The 19,885-nt window shown below is 42.3% G+C and overlaps 2 long non-coding RNA genes across 3 annotated transcripts in view; one reads left to right on the top strand and one right to left on the bottom strand.

Moving 5' to 3' along the window:
- Window positions 1-600: 600 nt before the first annotated feature.
- LOC104002622 (uncharacterized) lies at window positions 601-7,978 on the bottom strand. Of its 2 annotated transcripts, none has more exons than XR_001710357.3 (3): window positions 7,500-7,978; window positions 1,845-2,063; window positions 601-856 (listed from the first exon to the last, which is right to left on the bottom strand). It is a non-coding gene; the product is annotated as an uncharacterized LOC104002622 (long non-coding RNA). The 2 variants fall into 2 exon arrangements; XR_674978.4 differs by lacking the exon at window positions 7,500-7,978 and adding an exon at window positions 2,229-2,297.
- Window positions 7,979-8,052: 74 nt separating this feature from the next.
- The window catches only part of LOC107968847 (uncharacterized), a 54,864-nt gene continuing 43,031 nt past the window's right edge, over window positions 8,053-19,885 (top strand). Inside the window, exon 1 of the long non-coding RNA XR_001710356.2 lies at window positions 8,053-8,535. This is a non-coding gene — a long non-coding RNA (uncharacterized LOC107968847). The remainder of the gene's footprint in view (window positions 8,536-19,885) is intronic.

Below are 19,885 nucleotides of genomic sequence, written 5' to 3'. Positions count from 1 at the left end.
TTTTTGAGACAGAGTCTCCCTCTGTCGCCCAGACTGGAGTGCAGTGGCGCGATCTCGGCTCACTGCAAGCTCCGCCTTCCGAGTTAACTACATTCTCCTGCCTCAGCCTCCCGAGTAGCTGGGACTACAGGCACCCGCCACTGCGCACAGCTAATTTTTTGTATTTTTAGTAGAGACGGGGTTTCACTGTGGTCTCGATCTCCTGACCTCTTGATCCGCCCGCTTCGGCCTCCCAAAGTGCTGGGATTACAGGCGTGAGCCACCGCGCCCAGCCACTAGCTGCTCTTTTATTAGTCCCATTTAACTGATCAGGAAATTGAGGCACAGCTAGGAAGTAGTGGGGCCTATTCTTTGCAGTTGTATAGCAAGAATTCCCTGCAGTTAGAAAATTTCTATTTATGCTATATTCCCCTTGGTGTCCACTTTAAAACGTGGGCCTTCAGTATGCTTCCATCACATAATTGCTGAGTGATATTGAGACCACTACTCTGAGCTTTAGATTCTTCTTCTGTAAAATAAATTTAGTGATACTTAACATTGATAGATGACTTTCTGCATGGGTCAGGGGAAGCTGAGTTATACTTCAGTTGAAAAAAAAGCTTCTAGCAACAAAGTGTTATTTATTTCTCACTCATGTTACATATTGACTGGGCTGGGAGCTCTGTTCCATGTCTCCTTTCTCCAGGACTCCCTGTCTCCTTGCTCCAGCATGGCACACATGTCTAGAATTTCTGCAGCAGGGGCAGGGGCCACTTGCTTCCGTTCAGCAGTGTTACATACTCTTCCTCTTTCATTGGCCAAGGCAAGTCACGTGGTCATAGCTGAGCTTCAGCAGGCAGAGAATTGCAGTCTTGTCCTGGACAGGAAAGAAGAGAAACAGTACTGTTTATGAACTACCATAATCCACGTGCCAGTTTCTGTTCTACCTGCTTTACTGTAACAATCCACTTACTTGCCAACAACCCTGTGTAGTAACTATGATTGCTATCCCCATTTTAAAGATGAAGTATCTGAACTCCCATGGTCTCTGAAGCCCTGTTCACAAGAGCCAAGAAATGGAATCAACCTAAGTGCTCATCAGTGGATGAATGGACAAAGAAAATGTTACATATAAACAGTGGAATACTATTCGGCCATAAAAAAGAAAGAACTCCTGTCGTTTGCAGCAAGATGGATGGAACTAGAGGTCATTGTGTTAAGTGAAATAAGAAAGGCAAAGAAAGACAAATACCATATTTGTTAGAGAGTACAGTGATGGTTATCAGAGGCATAGAAGGGTAGCGTGGAGGGTGGATGAGAAGTTGGTTAATGAATACAAACATACAGTTAAATAGAAGGAATAAGTTCTAGTATTATAGTATTAATATACTACATATTACTAATATAATATAGTATAAATATACTACATATTACTAATATAATATAGTATATCTAATATTCTATAGAACAGTAGAGAAATTATAGTTAATAATAATTTATTGCATATTTCAAAGTAGCCAGAAGAGAAAAATTGTTCTGTTTCCAACACAAACAAATGATAAATGTTTGAGGTAATGGGTATCCCAACCCTGATTTGATCATTCTGGATTGTACACAGGTCTCAAAATATCACGTGTACCCCCAAAATATGTACAGCTATTATATATCATTTTTTAAGATGAGGAAATTGAGGGAAATAAAGATTGAGTCACTTGCCCAAGGTCACTTGGCTAGAAAGTAATAGATCAAGTTTCTACCCAAGACACAGTCTCCAGATCCCATACTCTTAAACCACCCACTGTATTTACCTTATAGGGTTATTGTGAGAATAATAGATTAGATGGGACTTGGAAAGTGTAACTTACCATAAGGGAGCATTAGCATTATTGTTGTTGCTGCTGGTCCTTCAGTGTGCTGGTCTTAGGAAGTCCTCAGGTGAGGAGATTGATTTGACTCAGCCTCTCCAGTGGCCGTCTCCAGCAACACTCTGCCAGAAAGACACAGGTTTTTGAAGGAGGTGTCACTGCCTTTGTCATGAATGATTCTCACACAAACAATCCTTTTCCAGTCCAGGTCCCATTAACCTAAAAATCATAGGCAAGTGCGGTGATTAGAATGAATCAACATCAGGCGCCGAAGGGCTGGCTCTGTGAATAAGTCATGTAGCACAATGTAAAGTGGGATAACATGTTGTAAATTAATGTTGTTAAAATGAATACTTGATAGTAATCCCAAGGAAGGCTATTTACCATCCGCACTTGAAGCGACAGGAGCTGTGTGGAAGCCAAAGCAATTTGCATTGCACAGAAACACTCAGGTTTGCTGCTGCTGCTGAATTATCAAACACTTTGGCTTCTTTCCATGTGCAGTGCTGTTTAATGTTTACCTAAAAAGCAATGGGGCAGGAATGCGCTCTGTGTACCTTGGGAATGACGAGTGACAGAGGTCAGTGGGATGAACAAAACAAAGGAAATCTATTTTAGTAGCCACCACCTTCTCTGGGCTATCACAACTGGCTTTCATTCTCTCTTGAATTTTGGATGGACTATTCCATCCTGGAGCTGGGTGAACAGAAGCACTGTCAAGACATCAGTAGTCACCTGTTCTTTCTGTCCAAGCTCACTTTCCTGGTCTGGGTCTTCTGATGTCCTGCCTCCATTTTTTAGGTGTTGGAATTTCTATATGCTTCATCAGAGAGCTGATGAATGGCGCTGTTCATCAGTGCAAGTCTTGGGCAAAAATTATCTTTGTCTCTTTTAAAAAATATTCACCCCAGGATACTCAAGCTTACCTTGAATACTTTGAGTGCCACATAGAAAATAACACCCACTGTTTTTGACCTCCTCTCCTTCACGAAAATTCAACATTACCCTGTACAATAGCTTCAGAATTCTGCTGCTTATGTGCATGGTTTATTTACATGATAGGCCCAGGATACAACCAAAAGAGGAGGAGAAAGAAAAATTTAAAAGTCCTGATGATTTTACCCACAGTTCCACTCCATGTGAGGCTGAGAAGGGGAATAGGAACTTAGTTTCCACAGGGCATGGCGCTTGCCTTCAAGCTAACTACTTTGTCAGGAAACAGACCCAAGAATCCACAATCATTCCAGTGTTAGAAGAAGAACTTCATGTGTTGAACTCACTGAGCTTCTTCCTATGGGATTCTGAAAACCACGACTTGCTTTTCATTTTAAGAGGTAGAAACTATACTCTACTGTAATGGGAGAGTCCAATAATAAATTAACATAATTTAAGCCCATTCTTTTAAACTTAACTTTTAGCAGATTTTGCACCTTCTCGGAGTTGTACCAAGAAGAATAAATGATTCCTCTTCCTGGTACTCCTTCTTCCTCCCTGCCACCACTAAAAAGCAAAATCATGTAGTCTAGAATAGGGCAGCCCATTGTTTGATTTTTATTTCATTGAGACTAGGGTTTCTCAAACTTGAGTTATATACAGACCCTTTTGAGAGGAAAATAATTACCATGGATCCCAATGAGTATATAAAAGACTTTTATTAAAATGTTAATATATAAAGTCAGATAGAAACTCTTTGTGCTTATTGTTTTAGTCAATTATGAAACCAAAACAAATTAGAAATTAAATACAAACATCAGTACAGATCTAATAAAATTCAAATTAACAATATTAAATAAATATGATGAATCATGTTGTCTGGCTGAAATGGAATCTTCTCTTTAAACGTGGCTGTTGTACTTTGGGCTTTGTTACAAGTTCTCTTGGGGTAGGAGACCTAGACCACCGTGTATGAACAATGCTCTCATCTCTCTTCTCTAGTTCTCATCACTTGGCATGAATTGATCATTTCCTATGAGTTTTTGCACTGGATCTTTCTCTGTTCTTTTCTGCAGGTAACACAGGTAGTAGTATTAGGAGCCTAGAGGATGGCAAATTACAAAAGCAAAGTCTTTTCTGAAATCATATGGCTGAACTCAATGAGAAGGTGGCCATGCAAATAATCCACAACATGCTTCCATTGATTTATTCTTGCTTGTCGCTGAAACTTCATGTGAAATGAAAATTTATTTTGGAGAGAATGTGTGTGGACCCTGAGGGGCTGTGGACTCTAGTTTGGGTGCAGTGTTCTAGATGTATTCTCTTAATGACCTTCCTATTTCCCCACCAGTCATCTTCCTTTGTCCCATATACCATCAGAGCATGGTCAGTTTAAAGGATCCAGCTGGACAATTAGGAGACCCAGGCTCTGGTTTTGGTTGTAGCTTTAACTACTCTCTGTCTGCAGTAAAGCCTCCTCTTAAGTCTCTACCAGTCCAAGAAAAGCCATCATTATCTCTTGCCCCAACTGGAATGGCCTCCCAACTTGCCAACCTGCTTCCATGCTTGGCCCCCTGCCCCATCCATTTTTCACCCTAGAGCAGAGGGCAATCTTCTTAAATTGTGCATTAATCATGTCACTTTCTTGTTTTATACCTCTCCACTGAAGTTCCAATTTTATTTACAATAAAACCCATGACCTACTATGCTGTAGGTCCATTTTCCACAACCCCCCCCCCTCTATTTTCTTCCTACAGCAGAGGGTAATCTTAAATTATAAATTAGTCATATCATTTCCTTGTTTAATACCCTGCCGTTGAGGTTCCAGTTTTACTTACAATAAAATCTATGACCTACCAAGTTGTATGGGATCCAGTCCCACCTATCTCTCCAGCTCCAACCCCTCCTCACTTCTTCACATTCTCCGTGCGCAGTCCTAGAGTTTCATTTCAATTCTTCAAATTGCCCAACTCTTCTTTGCATGAGGTTTTTGAATGGGCTTTTTGCTCTCCCTGAAACACTCTCCATTTCTACCAGTCAGCTCCTCTCTCTCTGATTTCTAATAATCCTTTAGAGCTTATTTTAATTCCTGCCTTTTCAGATCAGGCTCCTCTGATTACCCTACCTTGGTTAAATTTACCCTCAAACCTTGCTCTCTGTATCCATATTTTGTTGAACTCCATCATGCCACAATTTAGTTGTGTGATGTGGGCATACATTCCTTTTTGCATCTGTCTTCCTCCACTAGAATGTCAGCTCCTTGAGGGCAGCAACATTGTCTGCTCTTTTATCATGGTATCTCCCTGCACCTAAGACAGTGCAGGTATGGAGACTCTATTGAATTATTGAATTAATATTTGTGAAGGAATGAAAGCCTTCCTTCCACTGGACTCATTTCCTGGGCTTAATTTTCCTTAGCTATAAAGTGGAGCTAATAACATCTGCTTTATTTGACCTCCTTTATTTAACACAGAAAAGCCAGTTTTGTAGTCAGGCCCTTTGCTTGGTACCAGGGATACAGAGTGTATTGACAAAAGTTCAAGGGGTCTTGAAGAGAGTCAAGTGCTGGAGGTTTGGTATCAATAGCCAGGCAGAAGGTGTGGGGAGTCAGGCTGACTGCCTGGGGAGCTCCACCCCTTGGGCACCAATAGTCCAATGCCCCAGGAGCCTTCTCTCTCCTGCCAGGGATGGTCTGGCTGCCTTTGACTCAGAATGGAGCGCATTTTACGTGTATTCACTGAAGGATCATGGTCAGTTACTTAGAAGCTCTAAGTCTTTCTACCATTTTTGCCCTTTATCTCTCGTTTAACATAGCTTCTTCCTACTTTTATTCGGGAGATCCTGATGGAGTGAGTTTAGCTTGGTTCATCAGTTCATTCATTCAGTGCACACATGATGAGCACCTTCTATGTGTCAAGCACTAGGATTGTGAATTTTGCTTCTGCTACCACTGAGACAACACAGCTCTGGCCCTAACATTGGGGCTTGGTGTGCTAGTTGCTTTTCTGAAGTCCATCTTCCTTATAGAACTCTGCGGCATCATAACCACGTGGTGAGCTGGAGTGGAATTTAGGAACTCAGCCTTCTTATCTCCTTCTACAGGAACAGTGTGACATTGGGTGGGTTTCTTAACCTCTCTAAATCAAGGATTTCCTAACATGTAAAACAGGGCTATAAATTCCTGCTCCACCTACTTCTTTGGGTTCTTTTCAGACTTGAGATAATGAGCACGAGGGAGCTTAAAAGAAGCATAGAACAAAATGAAAATATAATTAACTCAATGACTGTAAAATGCCAAGAGAGGTAAAGATAAGGAAACTAATGCTGATTACATATTTACCATGTGCTTGAGGCTTTGCTAGATGCTTCATGTGCAATACTCAAACTGTCATGAAAAGCCATTTTTCCTGGAGAGAAAACTGGGACCAAGAATGCCAGGTCACTTTTTCAAGACTGTGCAGCCAGTAAGCAATGAGGTTGGCTTTCCAACCAGATCTGGGTGACTTTTAAGGCCAATATGCCCACTGCTTCAGGCTGTCCAAAATGACTGAACATTGTGTATCATTGTGGAGGGTCGTTCAGCCTCTACCTAAAAGCTTCCATATGGGCGTGGTCCGATTTCTTTGGGATCCTTACCCTGGAGACAGATAGGATAGACCTAAGGTCAGAATATCTCTCTATTGGTAAAGTTAAATCTTTTGTCCTCCCTCCATCCAGCTGGAAGTGCGCTCTAGAAGTCATGGGCTTGCTGGCAATTTGGGGAATGTCTTAAAAAATCCCTTTCTTGGCCGGGTGTGGTAGCTCATGCCTGTAATCCCAGCACTTTGGGAGGCCCAGGAGGGCAGATCACCTGAGGTCAGGAGTTTGAGAACAGCCTGACCAACATGGCGAAACCCCATCTCTACAAAAATACAAAATTAGCCAGGTGTAGTGGCACGTGCCTATAATCCAGCTACTTGGGAGGCTGAGGCAGGAGACTCCCTTGAACGTGGGAGGCGGAGGTTGCAGTGAGCTGAGATCGTGCCATTGCACTCCAGCCTAGGCAATAAGAACAAAACTCTGTCTCAAAAAAAAAAAAAAAAAAAAATCCCTTCTCCTTTCAGACAACTCAAGTTGCCCCAAGTCCTGGTGGTAGGCCAACAGCCTCACAATTCCAGAAATGCCTCCTTATCTGCTGAAAGCTCCAGCCCATTGACAACTGCTTTCTGAATTCTGAGGACGCTCCCTATCCTGTAGGTAATACAATAACAGGGTAGAGGCTGCAGCAAGAGAGATGAAGCCTGAAGCAATTTGGTAGCAGCTAACACCCCAAATACCCTGAGCTTCATCTGTACTCATTCTCCCCAGCGCTGTGGATGGCTCCTGTGGACTCCAGTTTATCTCAGCCTCAAAGCTAATAGAGTTAAACCAGCTGGTCAATTTAAACAGGAACTGAAGCAGTGAGATGTTACTGTGTTCTGAGATGGGGCTAATAAACTTTAATAGATTTCAGCTAACAATTTGGTATAAATTAGACATTGCACTGCTGCTGAGGTAATAACTTTTGGCACTAAATAACAGAAAATCAACCTCTGTGATGTGCTTCAAAAACACCTTCATCGAGCCTCCGAGATTCAGGCAGATTTCACTATTGATTACTGCTCACTCTTCCCCAAGCTTTAAGAAAACAGCAAACTGCTCCAAAATATACCCCCTCAAAGGGGCCCAGACTTTTTCTCTCACCTGCTCAGTAACTCATTTACGTTAAAGAGCCCTTGGGCTTGAAATGGGTACAAGGTGGCTGGAAGACTTCTAAGGATGAGTCAGGAGCCAAGATATTAGACAATCCCCTTAAGAGCACTCAAACACTTGTTCATGTTTTTCTGGAATCTTCCAAAATGTTCACCAGCTGAACGAAGTCATTTCCATTAGAGTCTGTTTAACAATGGTTCCAGTGTGAGCTCTGTGATGAGCATGGGTTAGGCACTAGAGTCAATGGAGTATGTGGCAAGAGGCCTGACCTGGCTTTAGGAGAACGTGCTCAGGTCTTGGCTATGGCATTAATGATCTGCATGACCTTAGGCAAGTGATTTAACTTCCCTGAACCAGAGTTCCCACACTCACTTGCCTTAAAAGGATGTGAGGTGGGAGGAAGTTTGAGAATCCCTGAGAAAGTGCGTTGTAGGCTGGGAAGTGCTATCCAAACATATGTTGTGAGATTCAATAGGTTGTGGGACGTTTGGGTGGTCTAGGGTATACTAGGGTTCTAAAGCTCTGTGACATCATCATGAGTCTCAGAAATGGCCAGAATGTTCCTTGCTGCAGATGCATTGGCCCCATCTGCAGGTCCTCTTTGACACCTACCTTACTCTCTCCCTCCACTCACACTCTGAGAACTGTGCTCAGGGGCAGCGCTACAACTTCCACATTGGTCTTTACAGGGCTTGAGTGATTATTTCAAGAACAGAACGCTGTGTGGAAACCTTTACCATATTTCGTTGTATCTAAGACACATTTTTTTTTTTTTGTAATTTAACATCTCTAAGGTTGGGTTATGTTTCTTCATCATTGTCAGGTTGGAGCTTAATCAGCAGCACTTTTTTTTAATGTCACACACAGTAATGGTGATGCATCTCACAATTGAGATCATCTTAGACATGATGGAATATGGAATCGTGTGCCTGTTACAAGCCAGGCTCTTGTCTGGGTTCTAGAGATGGTGGAAACCAAGACAGCACCATCCTCTAGTGGTGTTCACATCCCACCACAGTGGAGTCAGGTAAGTCAAACAGGAGCAAGTCAACAAGAGGATTTCATATGGTATTACATTTTGGAACAACATAATAGAAAAAAACAAAGATGATCTAGAGTTTTAAGCTACTATTAAGAGGACAGTCCATGGGGGCGTCTCAGAGGAGGTGAAATTTACACAGGAAGCTGAATGCTAGAAGGAAGTTTACCTGGTAAGGTCCAGGACCAAGAGCTTTCCAGTGTGAAGGAATAGCCAGGTCGTCCCTACAATGAGAATTGTGTTAGCAGGATGTTACTGGTAGAGTCCTTATGTGCATAATTCTCTAAATATGTGCAAATGAGAATAGTCATAGATTTCCCCAAAGATCTTGTGCCTTTATCTTTCCTTGATTTTTTTTAAAACCAAGCTCCCAATCTACCTTCATCAAGGACTGTCTTAGTTTCCTAGGGCTGCTGTAGTAAATTACCACAAACTTGAGTGGTTTAAAACAAGAGAAATTTATTTCATTATAGTTCTAGAGGCTACCAGTCTGAAATAAAGGTGTCTGTAGGGCCATACTCTCTCTGAAGGATGTAGGGGAAAATGTGTTCTATGCTTTCTCATAGTTTTTGGTGTTAGCTGGAAATCCTTGTAATTCCTTGGCTTGGAGTAGACACATTTCTCCAAGCTCTGCCTCTGTAATCACAGGGCTTTCTCCCCATGCATGTCTGTCTCTTTTCCTCTTCTTACAAAGACATCAACCATGTCGGATTGGGACCCACTCTCATTCCGTATGACCTTGTCTTCACTTGATTACATCTACAAAGACTCTATAAAAGCATAGTCACAGGTACCAGGGATTAGGACTTCAACATATCTGTTTAGAGGACACGATTGAACTCATAACAGTTTTCCTAATAATACATATCAAGAGGAGGCCTTAATGGAAGTCTGATGCCACTTTGATAACATGAGACCCGAACCCTCTCACCACCAAACAGATCTCCTACATTTTGTTTACAGAGAAGAAAAGTCATGACCCCATCTTTAGGGTTTAGGATCCAAATGCCAGGTTTCCCTGCAAGCATTTTCTAATCTCTCTATTGGCCTAGGTGATTTTGGTGATAAGGTAAAAGCTTTATTTTGGTGGAAGAAGGTCATCACCCTAAACCTCCCTAATGGTAATCATTGACTGCAACAATTAATGACACTATTTTTGGAGTACACGGGTGGCAGCCATAGCCAAGTGAGAAATTTCTAATAACTTGGTAGCCAGTTGTCATCAGGAGTATTAGTATTAAAATAGGTAGTTCATTCCTCTGTCTATTCCTGTTACGATATAATGCCACCTTTGGAAGTCATCATAAAATAATAGCTGGCATTTATTGAGTGCTTATCATGTGTTAGGTATTTGCCACGTGGTTTAAATGTATTGTGAACCCATTTAATTATTGCAATAACCTCATGAAGTAGGTACTATTATTCCCCTCACTTTAAGTTGTGGGGAACGAAAGTTACAAAAGCTTCTGTGTCTTGCATACTGTCACTAAGCTGGTGGGTGATGTAAAGAAGATTCAAATTTAACAGGCCTGGCTTGAAAGCTTGTGGGCGTAACCACTCTCTCTACTGCTCTTCAACAGGGCAGCCCCCTCTTTTTATGCCAGACAAGGGAAATGATGTTCTCAAGGTCACACAGCTGAAAGATACCAGAACTGATTAAAGGACCCAGATTCTTCTGATTCCCGGGCCAAGTGCTTGCTCTGCTGCCCCTTGCTTTCCCAAGGCTTCATCAGCATTCACAGCCCTGTGAAATTTCCCAGTGTGGTATCTGACCCCGATCCCTAAGAGCAAGCCTAAGATAGTCCATGAAAAGGTCCTGCTGGCAGAGGCTAGAGCCCTGACAGTGCCGCCCTGCGCAGTGGACACCAGCCCCTGTGAAGTCCAGATGTTGCTCAGGAACGTATTGGTCTTGTAGGCAAAGGAGTGCCCCTCGATGTAAAGTGTTTTCTGGACCTCTGTCATTGCTACAGAACTAAGTCTGCTCCATCTCAGCTCACTGCTGGCTGAAGCACAGTGGGGTCACTCTTCTGAAATGGAACTAGATTCTAAATCTGATCAGTTTCACCTTTCAAAGCTATTGGTTTCCTAAAATGCTGTCTCACAAGAGATTGAGACCAGGTACCTCGGTCTCCATTTGTCGGGGGGAACAGGGTGGTTTGGGGTCAGGGGTGGGAGGAAGGTTTCTCAAGTATATCTCTCCTTTTGTATTTTTTTTTTTTGAATGTTGTACCCTGTGAATATATGGGCTATTGAAAAGAAGGTCTGAAGTACAACCTTAGGTTGGTGAGAAAATACTAAATACATTGTAACCAATTAGCAGTGTCTGCCGTGAGTGGGGATAAAGCAGTATCAGTACATGGGCTGACATTTCTTACCTCTGGATACTTTTCATGAGATTCATAATTTATAGCTCATGAGGATAGAGCTCCTTATTTCCCAGGGAGAAGATTGCAGGGCAGTTGTCAATGGTTTGCACATTTCCAGATCTTTTTCAAAGCTCATCATAGCTATGTGAGTGTCAGAAAATGGGTTTTAACAACTTCTCAGCTGTGAGAGGAAGCAAGACCCCTGGGGATCTATTTCATGTCTAACCTCACTCCCTCTTGTTGACTGCATAAAAAATAAGGGGTGGCATTTTTTGTTTCCCCCCAGGGGTGTCCTAACCTCATGCTCCCTGGTGTCACCCCTTCCTCCTTCTGCAGGAATTAGATAGCTCTTCTTCAGGTTCCTCCCGCTACTCAGGCTCCAGCCTCCAGCAGAGGCGCACAGGAGTGAAGACTCAAGATGATCCCATTTTGGGCCAGGCACAGTGACTCATGCCTGTAATCCCAGCACTTTGGGAGGCCCCAGCGGTGGGCGGATAGCTTGAGTTCAGGAGTTCGAGGCCAGCCTGGACAACATGGTGAAACCCCGTCTCTACTAAAAATATAAGCATTAGCTGGGTGTAGTGGTGTGCACCTGTAATTCCAGCTATTTGGGTGGCTGAGGCAGGAGAAATGCTTGAACCTGGGAGGCGGAGGTTGCAGTAGCCAAGATTGCGCCACTGCACTCCAGCCTGGGAGATAGAGTGAGACTCTGTTTCAAAAAAAGAAAAGAGAAAGATGAGCCTGTTTTGATGTTTCTGCCTGGAAAAACTACCCTTGACAAACACATTTGTTGCTCGTGCTTTATCTGTTGGCTATCTACCCATGTGCCCATCTGTTGAGATGGCAGTGTGCCTGATCCCAGGCCCTGAAGCCAGCCCCAGTAAACCTAGGTGTCAATCATCAGTGAGCTGGCTGCAGGAGACTTTGCCCTCTGGGGATCCTTCTCCCAACATTGCCTTGAGAAGACTGAGCCTGCAGGCATGCTTCCGGCTTTCTAGCCTGATTCTTGGCTGGAGGTATACTCCCTGTTGGAGATTCCCAGCTTAGGATGAGAGAGACTTGTCCTGTGGAGGATGAGGCCCAGTCTAAGCTGAGACTCTGTTGGAGGGAGAGGAGAGGTGGTGAACTTGAGACGTGTGCTTAAGTCAAATGGGATCCTGCCTGCCTACACTGTGGAGAAAGGCAGGGATGTCAGTGTAGAGTAGAACCACATCTCTTCCACTGAATCCCATATGTGTGAGTGTGTGTATATGTGGGGTGGGGGGACTAAGTTCATCTACATCACCAGTGACAAGTCAAATGTCTTTATTTCCCTCTCTTGTTCCAAAATGGATTTGAAGAGACAGATAAAATATGCTAACAAGGGCACATTTCCATCTCTGGTGATACATTTAGGCTCCAAAATGCACCTGGCAGGGTGGAGGTAGAAAATTAACTATGGCTTATGTCTGGCGTAGCATCAGCCACACAGTATGAATGAGAATATGAATGAATGATAGAGGTTCCCTCACAGATGGCTTTGTCAATGAAATGTGATGACCTATTTGTTTACCTTATATTTTGAGCAACTACTATATGCCAGGGACCCTTCTGGGCTATTGGGAAGTAATACCAAGCAACATAGACAAGCCCTCTGCTCTCAGAGGGCTTATCTTCTATCAGTGAACAGACAAAAACAAACAAATGAATGTGCAATGAAAACTGGGCAGAGCTCAAAAACTTTTCTCTTGCCCTGTGGAAAATAGCAGAATAGAAACTGGCATACATGTGTGTATTAATCCATTTTCATACTGCTATAAAGAAATACCTGAGACTGGATAATTTATAAAAGTAGAGGTTTAATTGACTCACAGTTCCGCATGGCTGGGGAGGCCTCAGGAAACTTACAGTCATGGCAAAGATGAAGGGGAAGGAAGGATCTTCTTCACAAGGCAGCAGGAGGGAGAAAGAGAGAGAAGGAGGAACTTTCAAACACCTATAAAAGCATCAGATCTCGTGAGAACTCACTCACTATCATGAGAATAGCATGGGGGAAATCGCCCCCATGATCCAATCACCTTCCTCCCTGGACATGTGGGAATTACAGGTCCCTCCCTCCACACGTGGGGATTACAATTGGAGATGAGATTTGGGTGGGGACACAGAGCCAAACCATATCAACCTGTTAAGCCGTCACCTGTATTTGCTAGAAGGTTTCCAAAGAGCCCCCTGCCACAGCACACATACTCATGTATGTAAACATATACACTCACATGTACACATACTGTCTTCTTGAACTTGGAATGCTGCTGAGAGAAACATAAGTTTTTCCTGTCAAATGTGCAAAAGGCATACCTCTATGACTAGACTGGGGGTCTTGTCAAGAATCCAGAGAGATCCCAGTTTGCTTGGATCTGTTGTCAGGTTTCTGTACCTCAAATCATAACATCTGGGCATCTCTTTGGAGCCCTAACACCTGCGTGCTGACTCTGGATATGTGTGGGAAAGGGCCGTGGCTCCTGTGTCATGTCCCCCCACGTATCTACCCTGGAAAGCTGCGAAGGTGGGAGAATGGCTACTGTAGAATCAGGGCACATGAAATGTGACTTGGGAGAAATTACCACATAGGATCCTCTACTTCTTCTAAGATTCCATCTGCCTTAGAGACTGTGATTCCTGGAAGATTCCAGAGCTCTGACTTCCTTGGGTTGCTTGAATGCTCAGGGGTTTGAAGAGTGATGGGAACCATGGCTTGGTTATATGATTGAAGATATTTGGGTGTCAGGGAGACAATACCATCTAGATCTGAGGGATGGCAGTCAGAAAAATGTAATCTTCCATGGGATGGAGACTGAGTCTCCTTTTTAGCATACAAGGGCCACTCTGATTATGTCTAATAACCAAATCATCCATGAGTAGCCTGATATAGTGCTCAGTCAGCCAGGGTGGTTATCTCCAATTATACCCAGCAGGATTAAGAACCTAATGCCCATTAAGTTCTCCATGGCTGGTGAGTGAGTGCCTGTGAGAGAGAGAGAAGAGAATGTGATAATGGGACTATCTCATGTGCTGAGATAGGAGTAGACTATGAGCCCCAGGCAGTCTACTATGTAAATGGTGGGAAGGATGGTATTGTCTGTCACTATATTATCAAGATCTACCATAACAATGCTGGTCCAAGGTAGGATTCAGTAATATTGGTGTGATGAGTGAATGAATGAATGGTAGTAACTGTTCTTTTCCTCAAAATGAAGTAAATGTGATGGGAACATTTTTGATGCTAGTACCCATAGTGCAGAGAAATTGGTAGTGCTGGTGATGATGATGAGGGAGAGAGAAATTATTATTAGACTGAGAGAAAACATGCTACCTTGGTGCTGGCTGCAAAATCCCAGCATAAATCAAATTGTCACAGATAAAAAGTAATAATCACCATTGTGGGTGACAGTATGGATAGACAGGCAAGTTTCTGCAACTTTTGTAGGAGCATAATTTGATGTACTACCTCTCTGGAGATGCATGTTGGCAATGTTTCAAAAAAATTTAAATATGTGTGATGGTCCAGCTGGGCCAAGCTAAACTAGGACACATAAACTAGTTTACAGGTTTATCCTAAGATATCTAAGGATTTACATGGGTGCTTAGCTACTAGGGAGATCCTTAATACTTTGTTGAACATAGCAAAATATTGGAAATAGCTTAAACATCCTCCAAGAATGGGCTGGTTGAGTAAATGGTGGCCCTTCCATATCCTAGAATACCATGCTGCCATTTAAACAGCATTGTAGACATATTTGTCGACATAGAAGCTTGTGTATTTATTAGGATCTGGTTAGGCTGCAAGTAACAGAGAAGAAAAAATGTGTTGCTTTAACAACAGAAAAAGAAGTTGGTATCTACTGTGGCTTGAATGTTTGTTCCCTCCCAAATGTAGGTTGAAGTTTAATTATAACAGTATTAAGAGATAGGACCTTTAAAAGGTGATTAGGCCGTGAGGGCTCTGCCCTGATGAATGATTAATGCTGTTATCTCAGGAGGGAGTTCCTTACAGAAGGATGAGTTTGGTCCCCTTTTGCTTCTCTCCCTCACCCTCTCTGGCCATTCCACCATGGAATGATGCAGCTAGAACACCCTTGTCAGATGCGGGTCCCATGATCTTGGATGTCCCAGCATTTAGAACTGTGAGAAAATAAATTTCTGTTCATTATAAATGACCTAGTCTGTGGTTTTCTCTTGATGGCAAACGAACTAAGAGTTCCTCTCTTATGTGAGAGTTCAGGGTTATGTTGGGGACTCTTCAGTCTTCTAGGATCAAGCTTCCAGATTTCTGCTGTCAGGATTGTTAAAAAAAAAACAAAACCTTGGCACTGGGTAGCCATCAAAGTGTTACAAGCAGCACGTGGCTTTCCTCTGCCTTCTTTGCAAAGATGTCCTCATTCTTCTCAATGAAGTTGGGAGTTGTTCTAGTTTGTAGGACTCATGCAAACTCAGACAGTGCTTATGAGGACTTTAGACAAAGAAGTAAAGATATGGGGCTCCACATAGTCATGACTCTGTATCCCTGAGTAAGCTGCTTTTAATTTTTGTTGGCTGTTTCACTTCCGTTACATTCTCAGTTAATAAATAGTGAAAGTTTAGAGAAACATCTCTCTATTTTTTTTGAGCTTTGAAGCCACAATAGCAAATGAAAGGCATATGTGAAGGATAAATCAGGTTTATTTTAGTACTTCCCAGCATATCCCCATGTGTAATTGTGTTGGGTGATCTCTAAGACACCAAGAAGTGTTTGTAAAGATTTTCTTTACAAGTCTACATTTGCAGCCTTCTGTGAAAGTGAGGCAGCATTTGCTCATTAGGATGGACCCTGAAGCAAGGAAAACATCACCAGTCTTACTGGAACACTCAATTCAGTCAAATTAGATATGAGAGCATCACTTCAATACCAGCTTTGCAAGGCCATGGCCTCAAGCCAAAATAACTACCACTAAGTGTTGACTATGATTACTTCTGGGAGGCAATAGAGTTCTCGGAAGCTGGGTGGGGTATGAGAGTTAGGGGGTCCCAAAGGACTGAAGTCAATAGGGGAGGTGGTGACATGTTAGTGGTGGACAATAAAGCCTCGTTTTACTGGGTTGGAAAGAGTTAGCACAGCATTGGTCTTGATAGAGGCCTTAGCAGTTTAGCAGTTTATACTTTATTTGATAGCAACTCCCACTCTGTTGTTTTTAATAGGTCCTTTAAATTTGCATTTTCACCAGAGACACTTAAAACTAAGATAGAGAGAAGTCAATGATGAGAGTGCTTTGTTATAGAAGGGACTCTTTGGGTTGCAAAAAATGGCAATGAACTTGAGTCAGCTAATGTACAGGGAAACTTCTATCAAATAATCAGAGATAGTCCATACACCCTGGGGCAAGAAGTTTGGTGGGAGAACTATAATGCCATTAGGAGTCTGGTGAACTTAACTGACAAGTGCTCTCTGATTGTTGGTGGGAATACAGGGTCCATGGTGGCTATCACGAAATAGCTACCTTGTCCACCTTCCAAGTCTGCATCGTCCTATAGTTTCAGTGTCCAAAGTTAACTGGTACTGTTTCTTCATGCTCTGATTCAGAAATCTGAAACAATCAAATGTGACTGGCACAGTCTAGGTCAGGTGCTTATCCAATCAGCTGTGGTTGATGGGGGTGGCAGGTCATGTGGGGCTCATGAGAGCTGAGTCTTTGAAAAAATGAAAAGGGCAGATACTCTAAGAAGGAACGTGGAGTGGTTATAAATAATCAACAGAGAACATCATTTGTGTCTATAACATATTTACCTAAAAAGAGAAGCAAATATGCTAAGCTCACAGCCTACACAGTAGATTCTTAGGAGACAGGAAGACAATCTGTGTGCTGTGCTGCCCCCCTCTTTGGGCTTCTCTCCTTACTTCTTTACCAGTTTTCTAATTACTACCAGCAGAGCAATCAATACAAGGTTATCAACAATAGGAACAAGTTAATTAAGATGAGCAAATTAATCAGGTAATTAAATGGCCTTCCCTCAAAAGGTGAGCCTGTCGAGATGTTAGTGACATTAGGTCACATCAAGTTGTCTTTCTGCAGGCATACAGGAATCGTGGCAACTGTGGATCATGCCAGCCTGAACCAGGATTTATAATCCTCATCCGTGTGCACAGGATTTCTTTGGTCTTATCCACAGTAAGCTCATATTCCAATGTAAACTCCCAGAGCCTTGATTTTGTTCCCAATGTATGAACCCTTTGTGTCAGGGGCAGACCTGGGTAGCTTAGTAACCCAATACATATTCTTTCCTTTTACCTGGTAAACAAAACTCCAGTCTATCATTAGTGTGCCTGCTTAAAGACTACATTTCCCAGCATTCCTTGCAGCTGGAAAGTAGCCAAGGAAATTAGGTGAAAATCATTGAATAGTTCTTCTGCACTTCTTTGAATGGCTGATCTGGCTAGGAGACATGCCCTTTCTATTTCTGTTTTATTTTAGAGTTTCTGCATATTTTAGAGTTCTGTGGTTTCCTTTTTTTAAAAAAATAAAAAAACTATTTTTTGCCCAGATTTTATATTTTTTTCATTTGTTTCAAGAGAATGTGTAATTCATTGTTGAAGCATTTCTGTCTCCTTTAAAATCCTTGTTAGGCAATTCCAGCATCTGATTCATCTGAGCATTGCTGTCAGTTGATGGTCTTTTTTAGTTCACTTGTGTTTTGCTTGGTTCTCAGTGTCATGGCTTTTTACTGTATACTGAACATTTTGGCTATTATATTAGGAGACTCTGGATCCTGTTTTAATCTTTTATTTTAGCAGGCAGTCAGCCTGTTTAGGTTTATCACAGAGGTCTTGGCATACTTTCGTGGACTGTGGTTACAAAGACAGTTTAATTTTCAGAGCCTTTGTGATGTTGTTTTGGTCTGCTTGGTGTATCTGGTGCTGCTGCCTGAAGAGACAGAGGAGTTTCTGCAGACCAGCAGAAAGGTGACACTTGGTGGGGGAGGAGAATCTCAGGCCCCGTGATGAAGAGCAGCACTTCTCCTGGATGCTTATTTTCAAGGAGCAAAAAAGTAGAACCCTGGTCCTGTGGACTGGAACCCACCATACCAGCTTTAGGCTAAATAAGCTTTAGGCTGCTCTTTTCTTATGTAAGAGAAAAAAAATTGTATCTTGTTTTAGCCACTGTTATTCATGTTTTCTGCAATATACTTGATATGATTTTGCTGTGTCCCCACCCAAATCTCATCTTGAATTGTAGATCCCATAATTCCTAAGTGTTGTGGGAGGGACCTGGTGGGAGAGAAATGAATCATGGGGGACAGTTTCCTCATACTGTTCTCATGGTAGTGAGTAAGTCTCACGAGATCTGATGGTTTTATAAAGAAAGATCCCCCTTTCACTTGGCTCTCATTCTCTCTTGTCTGCCACCATGTAAGGCGTGACTTTTGTCTTCTGCCATGATTGTGAGGCCTCCCCAGCCATGTGGAACTCTGAGTCCATTAAACCTCTTTATTTTTTTTTTAAAGTAAATTACCCAGTCTTTGGTATGTCTTTATCAGCCTCATGAAAATGGACTAATACACAGAACTTAATCCTATTGCCATACGAGGGAGGGGGATAGAACAGGGAGTCCCCAAAGTTGGCTGACTCTTGTTCTTCTAGGCTAAGCAATTTGCCAGCCCCATGTCTATGGCCTATGCCACCATCCTTGGCTACAGGAATTCTCTCCTCCAAATCAGAGAATGCTTTCCTGTGTGAAGGGACAGAGTGACTATGTTTAGAGATTAAAGTATGGTCAGCCTGAGTCTGAATCCCAGCTTTATCACTGGCTTTGTGACCTCACGCATGTCACTTCAGTTACAACTGAAAAAAGGATAATAATAACTGGTTGTTATGAAGACTAAAATATATAATGCACATTTGGCCATCACCATCATCTTCTACTTGTAGCAAACATTATTTCATAAGAAATGGGTCACATAAAACACAGCATGTAAATAACCAAAGCTAACATTTACAGAGCACTTACTAAGAACCAGGCACTGGCTTACACACTTTGTGTTAACTCATTGAGTCCATACACACTCATGAGGTAGTTATTATAATTATAACCATTGTTCCCCTTTAATAAGCCATGGGACTCAAAGGAAGCTGAGAACTTTGTCTCAGTTACACAGCTAGCAAGAACTGGAGCTGAGATGTGATCCCAGGTCTGTCCAACTCCAGAGCAAAGCTTTAACAAGATAGATTATTAAACAGAGAGATATCTCTCAGATTTGGGGATACGAACAATTAATTCACTTCATTCATTCAGTCATTCAAGTAGTATCCATTGAGTTCTTATTCTGTATCAGTTCTGTGGTAGGCACTGCTATGGTTTGAATGTTTGTGTCTTTCTAAAATTTGTGTTAAAACTTAATCACCAATGCAATGGTATTAAGAGGTGGGGCCATTAGGAGGTGATTAGGTTATGAGGCCCTGCCCTTATGAATGGAATTAGTGCCCTTGTAAAACATCTTAAAGAAGTCTGTTTAGTCCTTTTTGCTCTCTGTCATTTTGCTATGTGAGGATGCACCAAGAAGGCACCATCTTGAAAGCAGAGACAGCCCTTTGCAGACATCAAATCTTCTGGTGCCCTGTTGTTGGACTTCCCAGCCGTCAGGATTGTGAGAAATAAATCTCTATGATTTATAATTTACCAGATTTAAGGTATTTTCTTATAGCAATAGAAATGGACTAAGACAGGCACTATACATACAAAGATGTACAAAACATGGCCATGCTTTCAAGGGGCTTCCAGTGTAATTGCAGGAGGTAGACATGTAAAGAAATGTGTGCCCTAAAAATTTAGAGGCATGATGAGGTATGTATATATGGAGTTCATTTGGAGCATACAGCAGAAAGAAGTCAATTCTCAGGGAATGAAGGAATATTTGGTCCCATATCCCAGAAAGCCAATTCTGCAACATTTCCTGAAAGGTCTATT

This window comes from Pan troglodytes, chromosome 18 (genome assembly GCF_028858775.2).
Source record: "Pan troglodytes isolate AG18354 chromosome 18, NHGRI_mPanTro3-v2.0_pri, whole genome shotgun sequence".
Taxonomy (NCBI): Eukaryota; Metazoa; Chordata; class Mammalia; order Primates; family Hominidae; genus Pan; species Pan troglodytes.
This window is presented reverse-complemented; position numbering and strand designations above follow the sequence as displayed.